The sequence below is a fragment of the Notolepis coatsorum genome (genome assembly GCF_963971535.1).
Source record: "Notolepis coatsorum genome assembly, chromosome: 20".
In the NCBI taxonomy this organism is placed as follows: domain Eukaryota; kingdom Metazoa; phylum Chordata; class Actinopteri; order Aulopiformes; family Paralepididae; genus Notolepis; species Notolepis coatsorum.
Window position 1 is genome coordinate 44038674 of NC_140184.1, and position 26379 is coordinate 44065052.

The window sequence follows — 26379 nt, forward strand, 5'->3', positions numbered from 1 at the left end:
CTCCGCCATTTTGAAACTGATTTCAAATCGGATTGTTGCAAAATGCTCAAAATAGGGGAGACCAACTAACTGTTCTCCAATATATGCCAATAATGTCAGTTTTGTGGTATATAATACAGAGTAATAAGAAAAATGTAAAGTAATAATCAGGAAGTAATTTGCTTGCAGAAAGCTAGAAGCCTTTGGGAAGTGTACTTTTTTTAAATTCCAACGCTCATTGAAAGCTCTGGATGTCCTCTTCTCAAAATTACTCATAATGACTACATTCACCGATGGCCGGTAATTCAAAATGGCCGATTTCCGCGACCACAACAACACGTTTTTTAAAACTAGAATCTCACTAATAACACTTTAACCTATTGGTAAACAAACGTATTGATGAAATATATACAAACTGCTGTTGTGACATGGTTATGATGTTTATTCTTGAATACGTTTGAAAAAAAAAAATTATGTCAGACAGTCTGGAGAGCTTGATTTATGACGTGATGTCATTTGCATCTATGGATCGGGCCAAATCTCCCATTTCCATTGGTAAAGTTCAAATTGGATTTAGTACCACCAGGCGCCCCTGACAGGCCAGCAAAAACCGTCCAGTTAGTACAGTTACATTTTTATAATGTAAATTGCTCCGCCATTGACAATGGGTTCTGCCAGACCTCTCTCCTGCACTGGCGCAGTGCTAAAATGAAGGATCAGTACGATAAATACTGTGTTGAAGAAAAAGGTTGACATGTTTAAATGGTAAAGATGTTTTGCTTAAATGTCCCCAAAACACAAAAGGCTTTCTGATTCCACTGCAATGTACTGACACACTTTCACTTCACTGCATGGAAGGCAGAAAAAAGCTCTCATCTGTTTCTTTTAACAGGAATGAGGTGGCTGGCTCATTTCCATTTGACTGCAAGTCTGTCTTTGAAGAAACAATCACGTCTAACCTTTGTAGTTGAAATAAGGGACGTTCAGTTTGATCTGGCATTCAAAAGACCTGTGTTTTTTTTCACGAGGCGAGATATAGCTCACAGGGTAAGGGTAACCCTCTGAGGTCTGATCTATTTTGTGATATGTGACCCAGCACAGACTCTGGGTCCTTTAGAGGGATCTTCAATAAAAAAAAAATTACATTATGAAAGTACAGGTTCATACCTTTAAAATAAGCCATCACTTGTACAAATCAGGCGGATACTTTCAATCTATGTCTTATGAATCATGCTGATAACACTTATTCCAGAGCTACAGGGCTTCAAAGAAACTGGAGCCATTTCTCTTGCTATGCATAATGACTACTTTACCCAGAAAGCAATGTAACACCCCCCCACTCACTTAACTTCCAGTCTGAGAAGTTGACTCTATGCAACACTAACCCAACCATCTATGATATCATAGCACTGATTGGAGACAAAATAAGTGATGAGATGGTTGGGGCCCCTCCTAAGAATGATTGCCTAGGTCCCCAATAGACCCTAGCAGCGCCACTGTACACACACACAGAAAGGGAGAATGGCATATAGGAGATCGACTTAATGGTTTTAGAATATTTCAGCTAATGAAGTTAAATCAACTATCCAGTTTGTTTTTATAGTGTAACGTTTTGCTACTAAATATAACCATACTGTTAAAAAAAGACACAGTGCCCAGAGATGGGGGTGTGGTTAAACCTCCTGTCTCATGTGTTCTCTCTTGTGAGTAACAGAAGAAGTACTATGGGAGGTTGTTCATATACACACATTTGTTAGGGAAAGCTGTTGGGGAAGCATGTCTTCTCCACCTAAACCATGTGTGCACTGGCTTTTCATTAACATTATATTAACACAATGGTATGAGAACACGTTGCCTGGAGATACGTGGAGAGAGACAGAGATGGAGAGAGAGAGAGAGAGAGAGAGAGAGAGAGAGAGAGAGAGAGAGAGAGAGAGAGAGAGAGAGAGAGAGAGAGAGATACTCCTTTATGCAACGGAGAGATTCAGATACAATTTACAAGGCTTTGCTCCCCTTTGTTGCCAAAGCGTAGGAAGCTCTGATCGACTCGGGGCTTGTTTTTACGTGTTCGGGAGACTCATGTGCACAAAAACCTGATTATGATCATGTCTCTACTACAACGACAGCCCGAGCTGTGAGTGAATTACGTGAAGGGGAGCAAAGTCTTTATTATATGCCTGATGCGTACTGTCTTTATGCTACGGAGATATACATTTTGACGGAGAGATACAATTTAACACAAACTTTTCTAAAGATATTAAAGGGGAACTATCTTATAAATGGCTTTTTCCAGTGTTTAGCATTGTTTTCTAGCAATGTGGGGTTGTACCAACACTGTCTAGGTCTCAAATTCTCATTTTGGCACATTCCTCCAGTTCAGCTGAGACAAGATCCTCCCCCACTAAACCAAGCCATTCTGAATTTAGCGGATCTGTGACGTGTAAGAATTCTGATCTGCTACCGCCCGCCCACAATCAACTGTGATACGTTTATATGAGCAGCGAGTGCAAATAATGCAGAAGCGGTTTCGACAGCAGAGACCTTCAGCTGTTCACACACACAGCCACCGTGAATCACACACAGAACTAGATAAAACAGGTGGGAGGTAATGGGACTGGGGGGGAGCTCTCTCTCTCTCTCTCTCTCTCTCTCTCTCTCTCGTATCAGCACTCGCTGTATCACCGTCAACCTGTTGCAAAATATCATAGCACGCACGTGCCCGTATTCCGATCTGAGGGAAAACGGATGTTTTAGGGTGTTTTTCAATGTATGTGATGTATAGATTGGGGGGAGATGGTAGCATCTAAAGGTGCCAGGTCAGAGAGGTCGAAATGTGTTTGCCTTAGCAGACGGTCTGGTGGCTGGCAGCTCACTGCCAGCGAGCAGAATGTTTTGAATTCCCCAGTACATCAACAAGCTGATACCGGCACAGAGCGAGGGAGAGGGGTGACATCCTTAATGAAACAGTAATGAAACATTTAGAATGTGTGTCTAAAGGTTAAACGCGGTTGTCATGGCAGCGGCACCTGACAACCAGAAGGGGGGCGGGCCGTCGTTGCTATGACGAAGATCTATAAATCGAACAGTGGTTCCGGGTAGGGGCAGACTACAATCTGACTGAGACTAAGAGGGAAGAAACCATCAGAGACTCTCATCCCTCTCACCCTCGCCGGTGGGGGGGGGGGGGAATGACACATCATCATTAGCTTCGGCTAACGGGAGAAGGGTTCTGGCTAGACAAGGCCTGAGCCACCATTGGACTGAATAACAGCAGAGACGATAGCAATGAAAATACAATCTGATAACATCTGGGCTGAGGCTTCTGTTTATATCAATAAACAACGCTCTTTCAAGAAAGGTATGCTGTCAAGGTGTCGAATTATTACGAAGGTGGAGAATTATTATGGTTTGCGGATTGCACTAATGGGGAATGATAAGGATTGTATCAGCCAGTATGAGGAGACATCGGGGGAATCAAATACACAACGCAGAGTCAGTGGACGTAAATGAGAACACAAACCAAACAGACGAGGATGTGATACTGGCCGATTGATCAGAATCTAACAGATCCGTGCAATAATATTTCATGGGGGGATATATTGTCATTTGAAACAAGTTACCAATGCATTGTCCCATGGGATTATACCCCCCCCCCCCCCCACGGCGAAATGAATTAGTCCCTCTCTATCTCTCTCTCTCTCTCTCCCCCAAAGAATGGTATCTGCCAGTGCAGGTGGGTGACTGTCTGTCACTTAAAGCGCATTGCGAGTATGGGCGGAGCCCAGCCAAAAACAGCTTGGAATCTTGAAGGGCAGAAAGAAATACAAAACAATGAATTTTATGGAAAAAAAAAACTTACAGATGTGTTCCATAGACTCACAGGAATTGTGTAAAATTGCCCAAATAGTGAAAGAAATAGCAAAATAGTTCCCCTTTAAGCTTTCTCTGCATATTTTCACACCGCCAACAAAGTAGCCTACTGGGTCCATTTTCTCTAAATGGATTTGGTAGCTGTCATTTCTTCGACACCTGAGACTGAAAGTAATCAGCCCCTCCCCTACGACACAACTGTAGTTCTTTAAACCAGTGTTTCTCAACTGGTGGGTCACGACCCAAAGGGGTCGCAGGGCCATGTGTGGGGAATTTTTTTTTATAATAATTTATAATTTACTTTTCACTACCTATCTTTGTGAAAGTGGCTTCTCAGCTCTGGTCCAGCTGAAGACAAAGCAGAGAAACAGATTGGACATTGAGCATGACCTCAGAGTTGCTTTGTCTACCATCACCCCAGACTTTGAGACTCTTGTCAGGAGCAAACAACATCCCCAGTTATCCCATTAGTTCCCTGGGATGTTAACACTTTGGCTGCCTAAGGTTAAATTCATGATATACCATAGATTGCCAGCGCTATTTGTCTATGGAGAAAGTCCCCTTCTTTGCAGGGCTATAACTTTTTAAATTCTATTGCTACATTGCCATTATTAGGGCCCATTCAAAGTCCTATATGTATTGTTCATTGTGTAGCAACGTTAAACTTTTTCATTCACATATTCATAGTAAAGTATGGTATAATGTATAAGTATGTTTTCATCTCTTTCTGCAGCTTTCTCCAGAACGTGATATAATAGACCCAAATGCATTATATTGATGATGAAATACAGTTTGATGGCAATCAGCGCAATATAAAAAATTCCAACTAGACGTACTTCTAGAAGTTACTACACGTCATCTGATGTTGACCGGATGGGCGAGGGGGCGTTTATAATTCCGTGGGCAGCGTTATACCAATCATCTAATGTGGGTCAAATGTTGATAATAGCAGTTAGTATCGAAGACGGTAACGTTACACGCTCAAACTCACCCCAGTCTCCGCTCGCCGTTGGGCGATCATCGTAGAGTAGAAAGTCTATCATTATGGGATGGCGATTTACCCGGTCCATCTCCAGCTTGTATAATGGTATATACGTCCAAATCATGTTGTTTATCGAGTTATTGGCAATCGATCGCTATGTAGCGTGACGAGCCAGAGTCCCGGGACATGTACCGAGTGGCCGGAAGCAATACGGACGTCTAGCACAACCTCTATGGCACATCCTGTTTAAGCGATTGCGCCGATCGGCCACCAGATGGCGCTCCTGAACCGCCAGAGAGCTCAGTGGGTCCTGCTGGTGGATCTCAGGCCAGCGGAGGGGACATATGAATCCGATCGCAGATTTTTGAAATATTGATATAAGGACGACGTAAAGCGTCCTCCGGCAACTTGAGCATGGTCGGGAATGACGTCTAAAGACGGTTCCCGGCACCCAAAGTGTAAGAAGTCTGCTAAGAAGCATAATATTATTTATTATAATTATTTTATTTTATTTCATTGTGTTTTTATCCCTAGTTGCACTTTTGTTGCAACCCCAGTTATCCCATTAGTTCCCCCAAACGTACTGTAGGTCTGTTATGTTAAGCTAAGAAGTCTGCTAAGAAGCATATTATTATTTATTATTATTATTATTATTATTATTTTATTTCATTGGGTTTTTAGCCCTAGTTGCACTTTTGTTGCACTTTTTTGTGTTTATTTCATGTTTTTAACAGTGCATGAAAGATTGTGTATTACTGCAAATAAGAAAAATTGAAATAAATCATAGTGGTTAAAAAATTTGGGTGGCGACTTAATGACTAAGGAAAATGTTGGGTCCCAAGGCTAGACCAGTTGAGAACCACTGCTTTAAACAGCGAGGGAAATTAGATAGCTGGACAAATTTTATTTAGCAAATACGGAAACAGATATATATCAATGTACAGTTTCTATGTCAAATGTATATACTCTCTTTTCTGGACTCTTTTCGTATCACAAACAGTACTGTATTTGCAAATCTGGTATGTCATAAATGTATAGATGTAGCAGTACTGTCTATCTGTATGTCATGTATGTCATATATGTTATGATGAATTGAAAATGGGGGACCCTGATGTAAACAAGACGAAAGTCTTTCTCTGGTCTGCATCCCCATAACAATTGTATGTATTGAGCTGTACTGTACTGTACCCATTCTGCAATCTGTTAATAAAATGTTCAATCAATCAATCAATCAATCTTTTTTGACCTATTTCTGAATCACGCAATGTTTTCGGCATTTCTGAAGAATCCTCTCCGCTGAGATAAGGCGGCCTAGACTGTTCCGCGTCACATATTGTAAACCCGCCTACGGGTTTGGCGACCTCTAAGGTTAACCTACGCAATCACCTAACGAGGCTCGCCATTTTATAAGGTTTCAGCTACGGACCAACAGGCTGTAGTGTCAAACACACCTGGTCATCAGAGAACGCTCTCCACCGGCAACACACTGTAGCCGTATATGCTTTCTGACCTGACCTAGAACAAACACACAGAGAGAAGTACAGGCACCCAGACCACAACTCCTCCAAACACTTGGACGTGCTGCAGCCTCATAATAAATTATAGTGCACAGTGCACACAGTTGAGCTTTTATTTTTATTTGATGGCTTGAAAAAGAGGAGAGAGAGAGAGAGAGAGAGAGAGAGAGAGAGAGAGAGAGAGAGAGAGAGAGAGAGAGAGAGGGAGGGAGAGGGAGCGGGGAGGGAGAGAGAGGGGGAGGGAGAGAGAGCGGGGAGGGAGAGAGAGAGCAGGGAGGGAGAGAGAGAGCGGGAGAGAGAGAGCGAGGGAGGGAGATTGTGTTACTTTCAAGCCACCGAAGGTTCTGTGTCGCCTTTTGAATTCCCAGGGAAATAATATGTATGCATGAATTCTATCCTGCCGGATGGGTGACATTTATAACACAACTTAATTATAGACCTAAAAGCTGTCTCTCTATTATTCCCGACAGTTCGCAGGGCTCCATTCAACTCTGGCAGCAAGTGCTGCACTTTAAAAGTACTTTGACGAGTCTAGCACGATAGAGAGATGGATGTTAAACTTCCGGGTCCTTTATTATGTGGGTGAAGAGGAGGTGCTGAAAAGCTTCAGAGAGTGGCATACATTTACATCAACAGTGGGGGACAATGACTAGTCATCGTCAGAATAGATAGTACTGTCAATTTCGAGGTCTGTCTTCTCTGAGTGAGGCGAACCCTGTCTCTCCTGCACGGTTTTTATTTTTCTTCTTCTTTTCCACAAACGAAGTTTGCAGTGATGTACGTGTCCTTATGCAGCGATGGCTCTGTACCATCGTTCCGGAACATCGCTGTCCAGTGCAAACGAATATGCTATGACCATGGTTGGAGAATTCTTCCTTTCTTTCTTTTTTTACTTGATCAAGAAAAAAGAAAGAGAGAGAGATGAGAGAGAGAGAGAGAGAGATGAGAGAGAGAGAAGTGAGAGAGAGAGAGAGAGAGAGAGAGAGAGAGAGATGAGAGAGAGAGAGAGAGAGAGAGAGAGAGAGAGAGAGAGAGAGAGAGAAAGAGAGCGATGGAGAGAGAGAAAGAAAGAGAGAGAGAGAGAGAGAGAGAGAGAGAGAGAGAGAGAGAGAGAGAGAGATGAGAGAGAGATCAGAGAGAGAGAGAGAGAGAGAGAGAAGGGAGGTTTGCGGGTGCTGACCCTTACTCAACGCAGATAATGTAAGATCGGTGATGAGAGGGGGAGGGAGGGAAGAGAGAATGAGAACAAGTGAAGGGGTAACGTTAAGGAGAGTGAGAATCAGCAAGGAATGAATGAGGTAGACGTCTGACACGGCAGCAAAAGGCTTATTTCACTCTGTGTGCTGTCAATCAGCATGGGTCTGTCTAAGCAGACAGAGAGAGAGGGAAGGAGAGGGAGATTTGGGTGTGGGGGGGGGGGGTGATTGGAGGGAAGAGAGGGAGAAGGCATAGTGGATCAGTGGGGCAAAGGCAGAGCAATAGGTCCGGGATCAACAATGTGAAGGAGATTGTACACACAGATGTAAAGCCAGCCTTTGTCTTTGATGTGACTTGGAAGCGCACACATTATCACATCTTCCCCACGCCCCCCATCACACCCTTCCCCCTAACACCATCCCAGAGACACACACACACACACACACACACACACACACACACACACACACACACACACACACACACACACACACACACACACACACACACACACACACACACACACACACACACACACACACACACACACCACACACACACACACACACACCACACACACATATATCCCTTTCGCACATTCAGACACCTAATATATGAGAATAAATCACAGGGGTAAAATAGAGAGAGAGGGAGAAACAGAGAGCTCCTTATCACTAGAAATAGCATAGCTATCTGGGAAGTGCTCTACTCTATGAGTCTGGGACCTATCAAAGGACTATAGGAGAGGGAGGGATGGCTGGGTGGGTGGGTTGAGGAGCTTAGAACAATCCCCACTGATCCCACATTCAGGGGGGCCATCTTTAATTTGACTACGCTCCCAATAACTAAGTAGCACACAAGCTGTGGTCGCGAATGCATGAGCTGTTCCCGAAAATGTGCGGAGTGAATATCCAGGTTCTGCGTTTCTTTACGCGGTACAGGGACATGGGTGGCACCCTGAGCTCGCCATGGACGCTGCCTCAGTTCGGAAGGGGGTGACAGGGAAGTGGGAAATAAAGGTAATCACACTTCTCTGATAATGGGGAAAAGGAGGAAGGGTGGGTTGAGAAGGAAAAGGAGGAAGAGGTCTTTGTTGAGCACCAGCCTGGGAAGAGAGAGAGGGTACAGCACAGCGATGAAGAAAATACTATAAAGGCAGAACTGGAGGAGGAAGAGGAGGGGGGGTGGAGAAGGCTGATGACGGCTAAGCAGGAGAGGAGGAGGAGTGAGAAAATAAAGGAAGTGAAAAGAAAAGGAAATAGCGAGAAAGGAAAGGTGCAAGAGGAGAGAGAGAGAGAGAGAGAGAGAGAGAGAGAGAGAGAGAGAGAGAGAGAGAGAGAGAGAGAGAGAGAGAGAGAGAGAGAGAGAAAGAGAGAAGAGAGAGAGAGAGAGAGAGAACAGCAGAGTGGAGAGGGATGGTGAATGGTGTGGCAGAAAGTAATAACGGGTGGTGGAAGAGGGAGATCAATGGTGGTGAGAAAGGGAGGTCAATGGTGGTGAGAGAGGGAGATCAATGGGAGAGGGAGAGGAGAGTTGTGTGGGTGTGAGATTGAGAGAATGTTTAGTAATGGACAGACAGAGTGAGAAAGAGAGTGATGGAGATAAAGAGAGAGAGGGACAAAGAGAGAGAAAGATGGAGAGAGAGATGTAGAGAAATAAAGATAAATGAACAGAGGGTGGAGAGAGATGGCGAGAGGGATGTGAAGAGAGCGAGATATGGAGAGATATAGAGATAGACAAATAGAGAGATGGAGAGAGATGGAAAGAGAGATGGGGAGATAGAGATGAAGAGAGGGATATGGAGAAAGAGAGATGCAGATAGAGGTGAAGAGAGAGGGAGATGAAGTGAGAGAAGTGAAGAGAGAGCGAGGTGGAGAGAGATGAAGAGAGAGGGAGATGGAGAGAGAGATTGGGAGGTGTGTGGGGCGCTGACCCTTACTGGCCCCATCAGGACCCCCGCAGGACGGTACAACCTCCTCAATCTGGCCGAAGGTCTCGAACAGCCGCCGGACGTCTTCCTCACTCTGCTGCTTCCCCAGCATCCCCACAAACAGCTTCCTGTCTTCTGGAGGGGGATAAAACAAAACCGAAAAAACGAGGGAGGAGGTGGGGAGGGAAGAGGTGAGGGGGTGAAAGAGAGGGTGGAGGGAGGGAGAGAACACAAACAAATGCTACAGCTGATGGCATCGTTCTGCTGAGCTGTGAGGAATGCACACTCTTAGCCTGCAGTATATTCAATTGTTGTTGTTATTGATCTTGTGTTGTTGCTGTTGTTGTGTTGTATACTTTGCGTGAGGATGGAGAGGTATTCCCTGTCTCTAGTGAACTGACTAGAGTCAGGCTGCCAGGGTGTTTGTTGATATAGATGTTGTTTGGGAGCAATGCGGTTGTCAAAGAGGCATCAGAGCGAGGATGTGGCAGAGATCCACCGCTAGACCCTCTGGGATGTGTTCTAGGCTATAGTGTGTACGAAATGAACCCATGTGAACTGTTCACGAGTCTGAGAATGCTCCCGCCTCTTCTCATCCCTCTCAATTCTATTAGAGGAGAGGGTCTGTCCTCCTGCCTCTCAGGCACTTTCCACCAATGTGAGTTGAAGTAAACAGGATTTCTGCAGGGTAGTATCTATATCGCCCAAACGGATCTCTGTTCTGACCTGGAAATGAATCAGCAGAGCTGTCGTCAGTACCGGTTATTTTTGGCCTGGCAGATCAGCTTGGGGTGCGTTCATCAGTTGAGTTGCATAGCAAACATTTATCACTCTGTACCAAACATCATTGACTGTACATTGCTTTACAGTCAGATAACGTCAATTTGGCATTGAGTTAAGCTCCACTTCCTGTGCCAGCCAAGCCAATTCATTCAGCACGAATGTTAGCAAGCAAGCAGAAAAGCATAACGGTGGGGCCATCCATTGCACCTGTGAACGTTGTGCTAGTTTAACACAAACTCAAGTGATGAAGACAAACAGTGTTTGTTTTCTCATATACCATTAATTACATTATCACGTCAAGTTAGTTCAGTCACTTGGTGACAGATTTGAGAGCACTCATCCCCCCCCAACACACCACAAAACCGCCTGGACCGGTCCTTTATACCGGCAGCCATCAGGCTCTACAACCAAGGGCTTGGACGGCCCGCTCTGCTGCCAGGAGAAGTATCATTGTCAGAACTCGGGGACGTGAGAACTAGAGACTCATATCCATGTGCACTCACTGGACTATCTTGTTTTTTGTACTTTTTTATATTGTATTTGTGTTTATATTTTATATTGTATCTATAGTGTATATAGATACTGGACTGTATAGGACTGTGACGCTCTGTATCATATCATATATCATCACATAGTGATATTTTGGCCGCAGCGCGCCAAGACCTTCAGAACACAACAGAATCAAGTGGAGAAAATGGAACAATAATGAGACTAGAAACTAACAACATAGTCTTCAATAATATTGAAGCATGGGGCTATAAACTGACAACAGTCTTTGAAGCACATAGGCAGGCGCTGGGGGCACGATGACTGGCGAGGGGCCCCATAGACTGAGCTGGGCAGGTTCAGCCAGATGAGATCCACATAGTCAAGGGCCAAGTCCATCTCAACAGGCGGGCAGGGGGCGCCACACAGAGTGGGCTGCACATGGCGACAGGCGCATATATGGCAGCAGAGATAGCAGGAGGTAAAGATAGCAGGTGTGGACTTGGAAGCAGATCCTCTTCATCAGACCCAGAGGAGGCCGTCATCCCAGACCTGTTTATTCACAACAGGCTCCTTACCATCTGCATCCTTTCCTTCACTTCTTCTTCTTCTTCTTCTTCTTCTTCTTCTTCTTCTTCTTCTTCTTCTTCTTCTTCTTCTTCTTCTTCTTCTTCTTCTTCTTCTTCTTCTTCTTCTTCTTCTTCTTCTTCTTCTCTTCTTCTTCTTCTTCTTCTTCTTCTTCTTCTTCTTCTTCTTCTTCTTCTTCTTCTTCTTCTTCTTCTTCTTCTTCTTCTTCTTCTTCTTCTTCTTCTTCTTCTTCTGTCCATCCAGGCCTTTTCTCCTCATCTACACTCTTGGCCTTGTTTCTCCGCCGCTCTTTTCCTATTTTTGTCTGACTCAGTGGAATCCAATTTCATGGGAGGGGCATCCTCTGAATCAGACTCCTGCTCAGCACCACTGTTTTTCTCTCCCTCTTTTAGCTTTAGGAATTACTGTGGTTTCCTTTTCTGTGGAGTCTATGGATTTTATCCTCACCTCTTGGGTGTCCTCTCCTCCCTCTGGATTGCTGTCTGAATCCTTCTCAGCCACATACTCTGGGGGGGATTGGCTTTGGTCTCTGCACACTCTGAGTGCAACAGAACACGGTTCAATGGCGTACTCAGTGCCTGACCTAACATTACTTTGTGACTACACGTCAATTAACTCCCCAGGGCAGTTTTTTGAATGGGTAGGAGCACGAGGTACAAAATCACAGTGTGCAGCTGTGCTGGACTCAGAGGAGCCATAATTGTATGTTGTGCCATCGCCAAGGATCAACTCTATCTTAGCGGGATGGACAGTGATGTCATTTGTCTCCATGAAAGGTGTGCCAGTGAGTATGTCAACATCATGAAGGAAATGTGTCTCACCGACTACCTGCAGCTGTGGGGACCAGTCAGCTTGGTGGGCAGATTGAGCACTGGACCATGATGACCATGAAATACATCAAAGTATGGAGCATGATGAGTCTGAACATGGTAGGTCATGTCGTGAATACGCATGCCATCCCCCAGGTCATCTTTGGCGCCGGACTCATCATCGACAATGTCCATCACTTGCCACGCTGTAATGATGTAACATTGGTCATTGTGACTCCGAAACTGGTGAGTCTTCATGGTGTCCTGCTCACTCACAGAGGGGGACATACTTTGTCTTGACAGGGTCCACTGGCGGATGCCTTGACCACAGTATATTGAAAAGTCAATAAACCGGTACTGGTAACTTTGACTATACAGACAGAGAAAACATGAACATGAACTTGAGACACTCCTCTACTTACTGAGGGCAAATATGAAATTAACAAGCATCCGAACAAAGGAAACCAAGACTACTTAAAGACACTGCACACCTGACACCAATCAGGTGGCTATCAAGCCCACACACCTGCCATGCCACATGACAATTAATCTTAAGCCTCGGACGGCCCACCGACGGGCCGCCACGCACGTGTGCGCATGTCACAGCACTTTGCCCTCATCTGCCGGCTCCGGGATGTGTTTTTGCCGATCAACCAATACATTGTTGGAACGTTCGACCATCACCCGACTCAACCTATTGTGTGCTTCCAGTCTCGAGTTACAAGACGAAACATCCGATGAGCGTCTCATCGCTCTGCGATTCCAGTGGTTACCCCTCGGGGGTAACTTTAAGATTCCCCTTTTTTCTTTTTTTGTCTGAGTGTGTCCTACACCCCCCCCCCCCCCAATCCTGACAGATTCAACACGTGGAAACCAATAGCAAAACCTACGTGAGATTGTCTAGGATTATGGTCCACAGACCAGTCGGCCTCTGGTGGAGGGCAGCACGGTCTTACACTTATAGTCTCCATACCTTTCAACGTTGGCCTGGTCAGGACACAAGATTAGTCTCCAATAAATATCCCTGTTAAGATGGAACATTCATCTTCTTTCTTTACATCTTCTACATTATGCATTCAGCCCCGTCGCCAGAACTGATGGAAAGTGGCAGGGAAAGGAATAAGAGTGTATTGGAGATGACACTGTTGATCTTCAGCGTGAGTCATTTGACTGTGGCGGGGAGAGGGGCAAGGAGAGGAGTGGAGGGCAGGAGGGAGAGGAGGAAGGGGGCGAGAGCGTCACCCTGGCCTGGACAGATGTGATGCCTCCTGTACCTGCCAGGCCCCATTAGATGCAGTTGTTCTAAAAATAAAGTGCAAGTGCCTCCTCTTTTTTTGAGGGGCGGGGTTATACAGGAGGGAAGAACAGATCCTGTTCCATTCCTGTAAAGTTCAAATGAGACACATGCCTGAGACTGCCAGCATAATCAATAAGCTGCCTGTGCTCCATTTGCTGCTAGTGCCGTTATCCTGGTATCAAGCCTCCTCCTCCTCCTCCTCCTCCTCCTCCTCCTCCTCCTCCTCCTCCTCCTCCTCCTCCTCCTCCTCGCTCCTTCCATGCTCATTTAGTTGCTTCTCGCATGGCGGCATCTCTCCAGCTGGCAAGCCAATCAAGCCAGGCCCAGTACCACTCCTCATTAACACTTTCTCTGCCCTTGTTGCACCGGGGGCCTGGAGAGAGGAGAGCGGGGGCCCTGAGGACTGGACCACTGACACGGACACATATACAGTATAGCTGAGCTTGCGACTTGGCGAACAACGGACACAGAAAATAACAGGATATTGGGCATCACCGCACAACCGTATCTCTCGGCACCTCAAACAGGTGTTGTCAACAGAGCGAAACGAGGCTGACTCCTGCCCACAGCAACGGAGGTGAGACACTAGGCGAGACTGTATAGCACATCCGCTGCAACACACCGGACCTTTCTCTGCCGTTGATTGTTTTTTCAATAGGGTGCTGCTGGCTCTGTCATTAATGGACAGAGTGCACTTTTACAAGGCCTCCCGTCACCTGTTAATGTTTTGGGACAGAAGAAAAATTACTCATCTCCAGACTGGTCCCAAGGAGATCTAATGGCAGCTTTACAGGGCTATTAACAAGCCATGAGCAAGGTAATGAACTTCCCAAATGTACTGCATCACGAACTTCAAAAATAAATTACACCCCGGTGAAGGCGTTAAAAGGAAGTGTGAGTATACTTCAGAAGCTTCCTCTGGGAGGGACCCGCAGTGAGAAATTGAATTTGGAGTCGCTCTTTTCATTGCTCTGCCCTGAGAGCCCCTCTCATCCATCCGGCTGACCACGTAGCACTGGCCAGAAATATGGATTGCTATTAATTAGTCCACTTTGCACCTGTCTCTAAAGCAGCTCTTAGTCATTTTGCGAGTTCTCTCTCTCATCTCCTATGGCCACTTGTGGACTTTAAAAGTGCATTTATTATGAATATGAATACATATGTAACTTGTATTGCAGTCATCTGCATAAGGAGATGTTTAGCTGAGAGCTGACTAAGGGTTCTTTCCACTTTACAAAAAAAGTGGAAATGGAGTAAAAGGAAAAAAGAAGAAAAGAAAATCAATGACTCCGGCACTAAAAGTACTATCATACATTTTTCATTAAGAGACGCGAGAGCTTTTCTACTGTAAAATACTTCAGGGATATAGAGTGTCGTGACAGAAGGGCTGGTGCCGACTGACTGACCTCCTCTCTGTACTTATCTCCCATTGAGAGAGAGACTCATCTTATCCCTCTCATTGAGCCATAGGCCTACAGCTGGAGCCCAGCTGATCTCTGCTGCCGCAGACACTCTCTACTGTATGTAATCACCACTTCCTCACCTAACTACTGCCTTTATATGAAAGATTAAAGATGTGAGAATGGGTGGGTGCATGTATGTGTGTGTGCATCTAATTTAAAGAACCATTTGTACTTAAGTAAAAGTCATGTTATTGATATATTTTCTTTTGTCTATATTATATTTGACATTGAGGTAATCCAAAAGCAACTGAAAGTAACCTAATTACATAACGTGCATATTGTAGAGTAAGTTACTGAATACATTTTTCAACAGGTAATTTGTAATTGTAACGGAATACATTTATAAAGTAACCCTCCCAACCCGCTACTACTACTGTCCCCAACCATTTTGCAACCCCAGCCGTATAGTAATCTTAACAGTCGGGCAAATTTAGCATAAAATGCCTGTCGATTGCATTCTGAAAGTAAATTTGTCACTATTCTGGAACCATTTGTAGCAGATGCACAAGTCCGGCTTAGTTTGAAAGGAAACATTCAGAATTATCTTCCACAATAGGAATACTCACATACATGATTGCTAATGTAATAGAGTTACAGAGGTTTGAACACACTAAAATAAAAAATAATTGTATAATTTCTTTTTACTTACATCTGAATTATTTAGCAAACAGATGCCTGCAAAACAGTTCCAGCTGAGAGGTATGAGCTGGAAAACACAATGGGTCCATAGCCTGAAGTCTTATCTAGTAGAGGTCCAAAGTTGATAATTATACCACAGAAATTCTGTGTTTTACATGTATCGGTATGTTTATCCAAAATGACCATTGGCACCAATCCATTGGCACAACACCGGAGATGTCGAGTGAGTCTGGAGCTTTCGTTGGAGAAAAAAACGTTATATCCTCGGAAATATCCCTCATGTAAGATATCGTATTTCGAGAATTTCATTGGCTACAATCATTTTCACCATCAGAGGTGACTGGTCGTTTCACCGGGAAGCGAAATCGGAGGTGGTCACTTTTGCAAAACTGATGCTCGTTGGCTGTTTGGTCTTATAACCCGAAATTGGAAGCACGTAATAGGCCAAGTAGGGTGTCAATCAAACCATTTTAGCTTTCAACCGATGTGTTGGTTCATAGACAATAACACAGCGTGACGGCGACAGATGAGAGCAAATGTGTTGCGATGTGCACGAACATTAAGTTATTGTTTTTTTTTATCTACTTTTTTTCCTCCCCTTTTTCTGTATTTTTCTCCCATCCCAATTTAGTCGTTATGCTAAATGTACTACAGTAAAAAGCATATTCTTTCCAAATTCCTTTCCCTAAAATGGAAATACTCAAGAAGCATAAAGTACAAATTTGTAAGTTTGGGAGTAATTGTGTGGATAATTGCTCTGTGTCAGTCTCCAGCCATGTCCATGCCGAGATGTCATGCGGTTAACCCCCGTGTTATGAATGCAAATAAAGGATGGACATCAAAAAAGTTATCAAAACACAACTGACATCTGACAATTGCTTGTCTCAGGACACCTTTTCATTTCAGCGCCCCGGTATATTAAAAATTTATGGATTTTGCACAGACGCCATATGCTGTCAAGATTGATGCTTCTCTCTCTGGCATAAAGTGCTACTTTTGTTGTAGGCTGCAGTGTGTGTGTATGCGTGCGTCTGTGTGTGTGTCTGTGTGTATGTCTGTACATTGGACTCTTCACTCTGTTTCTCTCTCCTTTTGTCTCTCTCACTTCCTCTTCCTCTGCACATTCTCCCTGTCTTTCATTCTCCTACTCACTATTTCTCTCTCACACAGAGCAAACTAACACATAAGTCAGGTGTCAGACATGTAATTTTTTGATATAATAACAAACATTAATAGACATTATGCCAAGAGTAAACTTGTGTTACATAGTGGCATACATATGTAATGGAAGAAAAGGCTGGACTAAAAACTAGGCATTACAAGCAGTTCAGGAAGACGTATTACTGTTGGAGAGAATAACTGCCTTTGGAGTGGACAGGGCTTATTTTGTGGACAGGGACATAGTGAACAGGGCTTCATCTGCTGGAACAAGATCTGGAACCTCCTCTGTTTCTATCATAATCATCTGTCATTCTTTTATTTCCCATGAAGTTACCACTTGTTTAAGTAGGCATAACATAGTAGACTATTTTGGCTCAGTGCATCAGAATTTAATCTGATAAAAATAATATATAAAAAATATATTGCAGCAATATTCCATAAAAAAAATAAGGTTAACTTTTATGAAAAGAAAAACGAAAGAAAAACCGAAATAATTCAAAATTCAAAAAATTCAAAAAACTCGTGTTACCAAGTAAACAAATCATCGTCAGCTCTCAGATTGGTAGTCAGAAGCCTGCACCGTTAGCGTTACTGCGTTAGCATCTAGCCTTTGCAGACTATTTGATTCGTTAAAGGGCTCGAAATTGCAGTTTTGGTCATATGCTCCCGAAATGCTCCCGTTGTTTGGCTACTTCTATGTGCAGTGAAAACTACTCGAATGCTTTATAACCTAGTCATTGATTTAGTTCAGGGTAATCTAAGATTAGCCGCAGAGCTAACGCTAGTTAGCGTGAGCTAACGCTAGCTAATCAAGCTCAGTAGCTCACAGAGAGAGGTAAACAGCTGACAGCGGATAGTACAGGACGATACAAATACAATAAAAAGGCGGGTGGGGGCTGTTGTGTAAACCTTGTACTCTTTAGTTCACATATAATAAGAGACGGATTATTTGCTTGCTCCACCAGTGCACCACTCCACAACAACACACACCAACTCTCGTCACAACGCTTTACGGTATTTTCACAGCACTGTCGCAACATTACCGTAAAACGTGAATACCGTTGTGACCCACTCGCTCCACTAGACTGGTCTCGCCCTCTGCTGGCGCGTGTGTGCACTACACTCCGTGTGTGCGCTACACTCAAAACTCCGTTTCACTGTAATAGAAGCTGAAGCGCATCTGTGATTTTGACGGTGACGGACGGTATTGATTTTCAATACGTCAATATTTCTAAATACCCCGGTATATCGTAATACCGTCATACCGCCCAAGCCTAGAACCCACCCCCCTGAGGTCCAAGCTACCACCACTATTTGATCTCAATTTACAGTGGATTTCAACTGTACCACCAGATTATTCCATAATATTGTAATTGTTGCCTCCTTTGCTCCATGTACACAAGCTGTCGAAAGCTCCAAATACACAATGTCCAAATACATCAAAGTAAAATGAGGCAGCACATAGCTACCAAATAAAAACCTTCTTGAGAAATGTCAGCCAGGTCACGCAGTGACATCTGAATGGAACACAGTGTTTTAATTTGAACTACTGTCGACTGCGTGAAGTAGGCAACTCTCAGCAATGCGGTGGAAGACCTTTTTTGTGTCTAAATATTTTGGCATTACAGTAAACCCCACAGCTAGTGAAGATTTGAGGTGATTCATAAGCACGCCATTTGCTTGAAGGGAACTAGAAGCCCTTGGGAAGTATAGTTAAAAAAAATTCCAATGCTCATTGAAAGCTCTGGATGTCCTCTTTGTCGTGTAATGTGTTCCTATACCTCAATGAGCACAGTCAGACAGTAATACCTTTAGTTATAGCTTTCACTGAACGTTGGTGTATCACATACAACATGCCGTGAGCATACTGAACCCTACTGAAGTCCCGCCCACTCCCTTATGCTATTGGCTTACACACTCTTCTCAAAATGACTACATTTTCCATCATTCAGCGACGGCCGCTAATTCAAAATGGCGGATATCCGCGATCACAACAACACATTTCAAAAACTAAAATCTCACTAATAACACTTTAACCTATTGGTAAACAAACGTATTGCTAAAAATATACACTATGACTGCTGTTGTGACATGGTTATGATGTTTACTCTTGAATACGTTTGGGGGGAAAAGGGCTAATTATGTCACAGTCTAGAGCAGGGGTAGGCAACTGTATTATTTATTTTTCTATTTCATTGAACATTGCACATGTTAAAAGCAACATAGTTGTATTAGGTTGAAATAATGTGGTTGTGTACTTATTTTTCTGTTAACTTATTATGGATTGAAAACTGAAAACCTTAATGCACAGTAACTGAACTCAATATTTTTAAGTTCTGGTAACTTGTTATTATTTATTTTTTTACAGTGTAGTCTTGCGATCAATCAAAACTTATTTACACGATATACCTCATATTCACCCTCCATTCACATCCTGGTGTTCTCCTGGTGTTCTCCATTAGGCCTGTAGGTGGAGCTATGACAGCACACGTACGTATGATGTGTCCAAAAATGAATGGGCAAATGTGAGTGAAATGGTCGCACTGTATGCAGCTGTTTGTCTGCATTGCATTCCCCCCCCCCCCACCCCCCAACTCAGATTTAGGGTTGATACAACCATCATAATAATATTGTTAATAATAGCAATAACAATAATGATGTAATAATGTAAAAATTATGATTAAAAAGACCTGATTATGAGAAATAAAATGTACGATGCATGGAATATTGTTGAGGCACACTAGTTACAACTATATTTCAAACAGGCACTCCATGTCAAAAAGGTTGCTGACCCCTGGTCTAGAGAGACTGATTTATGACGTGATGTAATTTTGGGACCGGTACCGGTCCCATCGGGTGGAAGAGGTTAAGTCTGTCTAGCTTTTCTCTATCAAAACGCTTGTCGTACAGGTGTTGCAAAGAGATTTCACAAGTATACTCACAGTTGTACGAGGGTTTTGGACAGACAAACGCTAGGGTTTGAAAGCTCGGCGTTGCTAATAAACATTTTAAATAGTTTTAATAAACTGGTCAATACGGCTTTATTTCCGGCTTTGGGTGCCTGATGCGCCTGTGCTGTGATTATAGTGCAGGCGTATCAGGCAGCCAAAACCGAAAATAAAGCCGATTTGATCCGTGTTGACCAGTTTATTAAAATTATTTCAAATGTTTATTAGCAACGCCAAGCTTTCAAACCCTAGCGTTGGTCTGTCCGAAACCCTCATGCAACTGTGAGTACCTTTAAAATGTATCTGCGATACTTGTACGACGAGTGTTTTGCTGAGGACCAGTTCTTCAGTTAATTGTGGGATTTTTCAATGTCGTATAAGGCAGGGGTTCTCAACCTTTCTGCTGCCAAGGCACCCCTGTGTCCAATAAAATATTCCAGGGCACCCCTACATACGATAAAGACTTTTCCGGTCCTGTCTTTTTTGCTACAATCATGACAAAAGTGCTTGCTTTCAAAATAACGTTTATTTAACCCATTGAAACCGGGAAACACATTTGTGTGTATATGCAGGCTATATAATGCATTATTAGCAGGCGTTTCAGGTCTAAATGTATAAATAAATATAGCAATAGTGTGACCATTTCTCAAACAGAAAATCATGTATTTTTTTTTTAAATACAGAAAAGGATCATACAACATGATAACAGTCTGGTTTAGCATGAGAACACAGCATGATAACAGTCTGGTTTAGCATGAGAACACAACATGATAACAGTCTGGTTTAGCATGAGAACACAACATGATAACAGTCTGGTTTAGCATGAGAACACAACATGATAACAGTCTGGTTTAGCATGAGAACACAACATGATAACAGTCTGGTTTAGCATGAGAACACAACATGATAACAGTCTGGTTTAGCATGAGTACACAACATGATAACAGTCTGGTTTAGCATGAGAACACAACATGATAACAGTGCTGGTCTGGTTTAGCATGAGAACACAACATGATAACAGTCTGGTTTAGCATGAGAACACAACATGATAACAGTCTGGTTTAGCATGAGAACACAACATGATAACAGTGCTGGTTTAGCATGAGAACACAACATGATAACAGTGCTGGTTTAGCATGGGAACACAACATGATAACAGTCTGGTTTAGCATGAGAACACAACATGATAACAGTCTGGTTTAGCATGAGAACACAACATTGCAGCTGCACTGTTTGACTGGGGCAATCTCAGCGGTTGAATTGGTACTGGAAGGTACTGAATTGGTATTGGTAACTGTAACCTGTTTCGATGGACGAGTTAAAAACGTGTCCATTTTGTGTGAAAATTCAGCTTTGCGGTTCACGTTGGAAATATTATTCTAGTGAGGTGACAATTGATTATGACATCACATCCCTGCAGAGTGCCTTTTACTGTTTATCTGTTAAATACAGTTTTCATTCATTCATTCATTTACATTTTGTATCATAATAATCATAACACAGCGGCTGATACACTCACTTGTTCTGCGAGTAGACCATCGCCATCGGAAGCGTGTAATTAGCACTTTTCAGAAGCTGTGTGGTCCGGTCTTGAACTTTCCATAACGTGTCTCGATAAATCCATTTGATTAGATCCAGCACTGAATGCATTTAGTGATTATTATCACAACGACGATTGCGATAGCCGCTTTGCATTTCCTTGATTACGGACATAGGACGGCTCTGGAAATGTGTTGGAAAATCTGTTGGTAAAAGTAATGACGCCTGCCGCGGATGTTAAGTTGGTGAAGTTTCTATAATAACTTTATGAAACGTGTGATCGATTTTTTTTTTAGTTCATGTTATTAGATTAGGCCACCACCTCCTAATAGACAGTCTCCTCCCCACCGCATGTATATATTCCCTCCCCGCCGTATGTATATTTCTCTCCCACCCACCCACCCCCTCCTAATGTACAGTCCCCTCCCCATCATATGTATATACTCTGTCAGGATCTAGGGGTAACAGTACTGTATATTTGAATACCGTTTATGTCACAAATGTATCAGTACTAAATACCTATATGTCCCTATGCCATAAATGTCATGTATGTTGTGTATGTCATAAATGTCTATATGAATTGAAAATGGGGGACCCTGATGGAAACAAGACAAACGTCTTTCTCAGGTCTGCATCCCCTTAACAATTGTATGTATTGAGCCGTACTGTATTGTACCCATTCTGCAATCTGTTAAATAAAGTTTTCATTCATTCATTCATTCAGGCAATTATTGTATACACATGAAGCACTAGATAGACTATTTGTTTAGTTAAATAGTTGCAGGGCTGTACGTTAACTTTTATTGCACATAGCACTGGTGCTACAGAGGTTGATAGTTTTGTAGCACAGGCCAAAATCTTGTAGCACAAGTATAAAACGTGTTATATTTGTAACAGTCACAAATGTGCCTATTGTATTTGTGTTATTTAGTTGCAGTGCCATGTTTGGCTGTCATTTTCATGCTGACAAGTTGACGTCACACAGCCAGACACGTTACGTGTAAGGAATTACATTACAAACATTACAAAAAATGTTTAGCTCTTCCAGACATTTAAATGAAAAACTATTTATTGTTTTTAATACAAATAGACCTCCTGTTCACTATAAAGTGCCACGTTTTGATATATTGAGCTTTAAACTTTAAGTAAATTTTTTGGAACACGCAACCCCTTCCTCTCCCAAACCGTTCCTGCAATTGTTTTATGTTGCATGATGATCATGCATACATTTATTATGTATTGTATTTTTTATGTTTAAATATCAACATCATATCAACAACTGTCTGTCCACCCTCAGTACATTTACTATCAATATAATATAATCGTCTGACTTCATCATATCTTTTCAAACACACACACACAGAGGGAGAATGCCCCCCCCCCCCTCCTTCCCAGTCCTCCTTCCCAGTCCCTACTCTGCTGTTCTCTGTCGCTCTGAACAGGGCTTTAGCTTGTTGTTAGCTTATGCTAACGGGACGTTAATTCCGGTCTTAAACACGACGTGGTCATAAAGGAATGGCAAGGATTGCAAAGCATGTTATATGCATTTGACCCGTTGCGGAATAAAACAGCAGGGATTTGTTTTGGGTCGTGAAAACACTATCCTTGCTCTGTTGCAATGTGCGTGTTCCAGACGCTACTGCTGCTGAGACGCTACTGCTGTGTGGAGATGCATCCTATTGGCTGTGTGCTGTAGAGTGGATATGAGTCACGAGTCACGACACCACGGATTTTCAAAATAAGAGTATCATAATGAACTGAACGTTGCTAGCTGTCGGAGCCTAGTTATTATAGCTGGAGCTGCGCTTGGGCAGAAATGAGACCCGCTACAGGATATTCAAAATAAGACTGTTGTCATTCTATATTTTTAAAGAAACATTCCCAGGCATCTCGCGGCACCCCTGGCAGCTCTCCGCGGCACCCCTGTGTGCCGCGGAACCCCTGTTGAGAACCGCTGGTATAAGGGACTGTGTATTCACTCGTTCAACAATGTTGGCGTGCATCACAGTCCCGAAAGGGGCTACCCATTTTCAATTCATCAAGACATTTATGACATACATAAGATACAGACATATGTAAGCAGCTAGGTGTTGTCTGTGTGCTAGGCACTGTGGTTCAGTAGCAGCAGCTAGGTGTTGTCTGTGTGCTAGGACCTGTGATTCAGTAGCAGCAGCTAGGTGTTCTCTGTGCACTAGGCACTGTGATTCAGTAGCAGCAGCTAGGTGTCTGTGTGCTAGGCACTGTGGTTCAGTAGCAGCAGCTAGGTGAGCTGTTGTAATGGCACTGCTCCGACCGGCCGCCTTTATGTTAGCTCCGTCGAGACTGTGCTTACTTTTGTTAATTTTGATAGTTTTAAGAGTTTTATTTGCACCAACTGTTGGTGCATTATATGTGTCACTCATGGACATTGGATTAAGGAAAACTTACCGACTGGATTGCTCTCTGGATCGGATTGCTGAACAACAACAGTGGCCAGCGGAGATCCTTTGTTGCGGCCGAAGCAAGGAAAAGGCGCGACGACGAGGTAGAAGAGCCGGCATCCAAAACAGATTGAGATCCAAGCGACACAGAACCACATTGCCCAGCATATTGTTGGCCAATGTGCAATCGATAGGAAACAAACTGGACGACATCAGAGCACGGATCCAATTCCAGAGGGACATTCGGGACTGCAACGTCCTCTGTTTCACAGAGACTTGGCTGTCTCCAGATGTCCCAAACCATGCAATAGAACCGGCAGATCACTTCTTCGTTTTCCGCAAGGACCAAACGGCAGAAGAATCACTAAAGACGAAAGGAGGCGGCATAGCTTTCATGGTAAACAAGGAGTGGTGCGATATAGGCAACGCAAAGGAATTGTCTAACCACTGCTCCCCAGACCTGGAGTATATCACCATCAAATGCCGACCCTTCTTTCTCCCGAGGGAGCTAACGTCCATCATCATGATCGGAGTATACATTCCACCACAAGAGAACACTGGGGCCGCACTTTCAAAGCTACACGACGAGGTAAACAAACTACAGATAGCTAACGTTGACGCTGCCATTTTGGTTCTGGGCGATTTCAACAGCGCGCGTCTTAAAAAGGTGTTGCCGAATTTCTATCAGCATGTGACCTGTCCCACCAGAGGCGAGAACATATTAGACCATGTATACTCGCAATTTAAGAATGGGTACAAGTCACAGGCTTTTAGTCCATTCGGTAAGTCCGATCACGCCGCCATCTTTCTTTTGCCAAAATATAAACAGAGTCTTAAGCGAACGCCGGTAGTATCGCGAGAGGTTAAGCGTTGGACTGTGACGTCAGAGGAGACACTCCAGGCTGCACTTGAATGCACAGACTGGAATGTATTCCGTGATAACACAGCCAATATTAACGAATACACTGAAACGGTGCTTGACTTTGTCTGTACTCTGGTAGAAGAAACAATACCCTCTACCACAATTAGAATCTACCCAAACCAAAAGCCCTGGGTAGATAAATCCGTCCGTGAGGCTCTGAAAGTGCGCACCTCAGCCTACAACACCGGGCTTGTGACAGGCATCATGGATGAACACAAGACGGCAAGATACAACGTCAGGAGAGCAGTAATAGAGGCAAAACGGCGTTATAGGGATAAAGTTGAACTTCAGTTTGAACAGGCTGACTCTAGAGGTATGTGGCAGGGCCTCAGAACAATGACAGATTACAAAGGCACCTCCCTCAAACTGAACAGTGACATCTCCTTAGCAAATAATCTCAATACCTTCTATGCAAGGTTTGAGGCTGTGAATAACAACACCAGCCTACAAGCCACGGCAATGGGGGGGGGGGGTCTGCTGATGGAGACTCAGTGTTCAGGGTAACAGAGCATGAGGTGAGGCGGACCTTTAAAAAAGTGAATATCAGGAAGGCAGCAGGACCGGACGGCATCCCCGGCCGCGTCCTAAAAGTCTGTGCCGACCAACTGGCCCCGGTATTCACTGACATCTTTAACCTGTCCTTAGAACAGGCTGTCATCCCCACCTGTCTGAAGAAGTCCACCATCATCCCTGTACCCAAAAAATCTACGCCCGCTTGCCTCAACGACTACCGCCCTGTAGCTCTCACCTCCATAGCCATGAAGTGCTTTGAGAAGCTAGTGAAGGGCTACATCTGTTCCTCCCTCCCCATCAACCTGGACCCCCTGCAATTTGCATACCGCCCTAACAGGTCCACGGAGGACGCCATAGCCCATGTGCTGCACACAGCAGCATCACACCTGGACAAGAGGCAGGGGAACTATGTGAGAATGCTGTTCATCGACTACAGCTCAGCATTCAATACCATAGTCCCCTCCAAACTCATAGCCAAGCTCAGGGACCTGGGCTTGAACTATGACCTCTGCCAGTGGGTCTTGGACTTCCTGACGGGCAGACCCCAGGTGGTAAGAGCAGTCAACTGCACCTCCTCATCCATCACGCTCAACATAGGGGCCCCCCAGGGCTGTGTTCTGAGCCCCCTCCTCTACTCCCTGTACACACATGACTGTGTGGCACAGCGGAACAACAACACAATCATCAAATTTGCTGATGACACAGTAGTGGTGGGCCTGATCTCTGCCAACGACGAGAGGGCCTACCTGGAAGAGGTAGAGAATCTGTCACAGTGGTGTCAGGAGAACTGCCTCTCCCTGAACGTCAGCAAAACAAAAGAGATGATTGTGGACTTCAGGCGGTCGGGGGTCAAGGACTACAGCCCCCTCAGCATCGACGGGGCACCGGTTGAGAGAGTGAAGTTTCAAGTACCTCGGAGCCCACATATCCGAGGACTTGACATGGACCACACACATTGACAGTGTTGTGAAGAAGGCACGACAACGCCTCTACTTCCTCAGGCGCCTAAGGAAGTTCCAAGTCAGTCAGAAGATCCTTAAGAACTTCTACTCATGTACAATAGAGAGCATCCTGACTGGCAACATCACCTCCTGGTTTGGAAATAGCACTGCACAAGACCGTAGCAGACTACAAAGAGTGACACGTTCAGCCGAACGCACAATTCCCACCCTCCAGAACATTTACAACAAGCGGTGCAGGGGTAAGGCTAAGAGAATCATCAAGGACTCCAGCCACCCGAATAACTGCCTCTTTGAACTGCTGCGGTCAGGCAAGCGATACCGGAGTCTTAAGGCGAGCACAGAAAGACTCAGAAGAAGCTTCTATCCCCAGGCCA

At 44.1% G+C, this 26379-nt stretch overlaps 1 pseudogene across 1 annotated transcript in view; it reads right to left on the reverse strand.

The window, feature by feature from the left end:
• LOC311246864 (CUGBP Elav-like family member 6) overlaps positions 1–26379 on the reverse strand; it is a 353825-nt pseudogene that overhangs the window by 58169 nt on the left and 269277 nt on the right. The window contains exon 3 of the transcript in view: positions 9479–9610. The product of the transcript in view is annotated as a CUGBP Elav-like family member 6 (transcript). The remainder of the gene's footprint in view (positions 1–9478; positions 9611–26379) is intronic.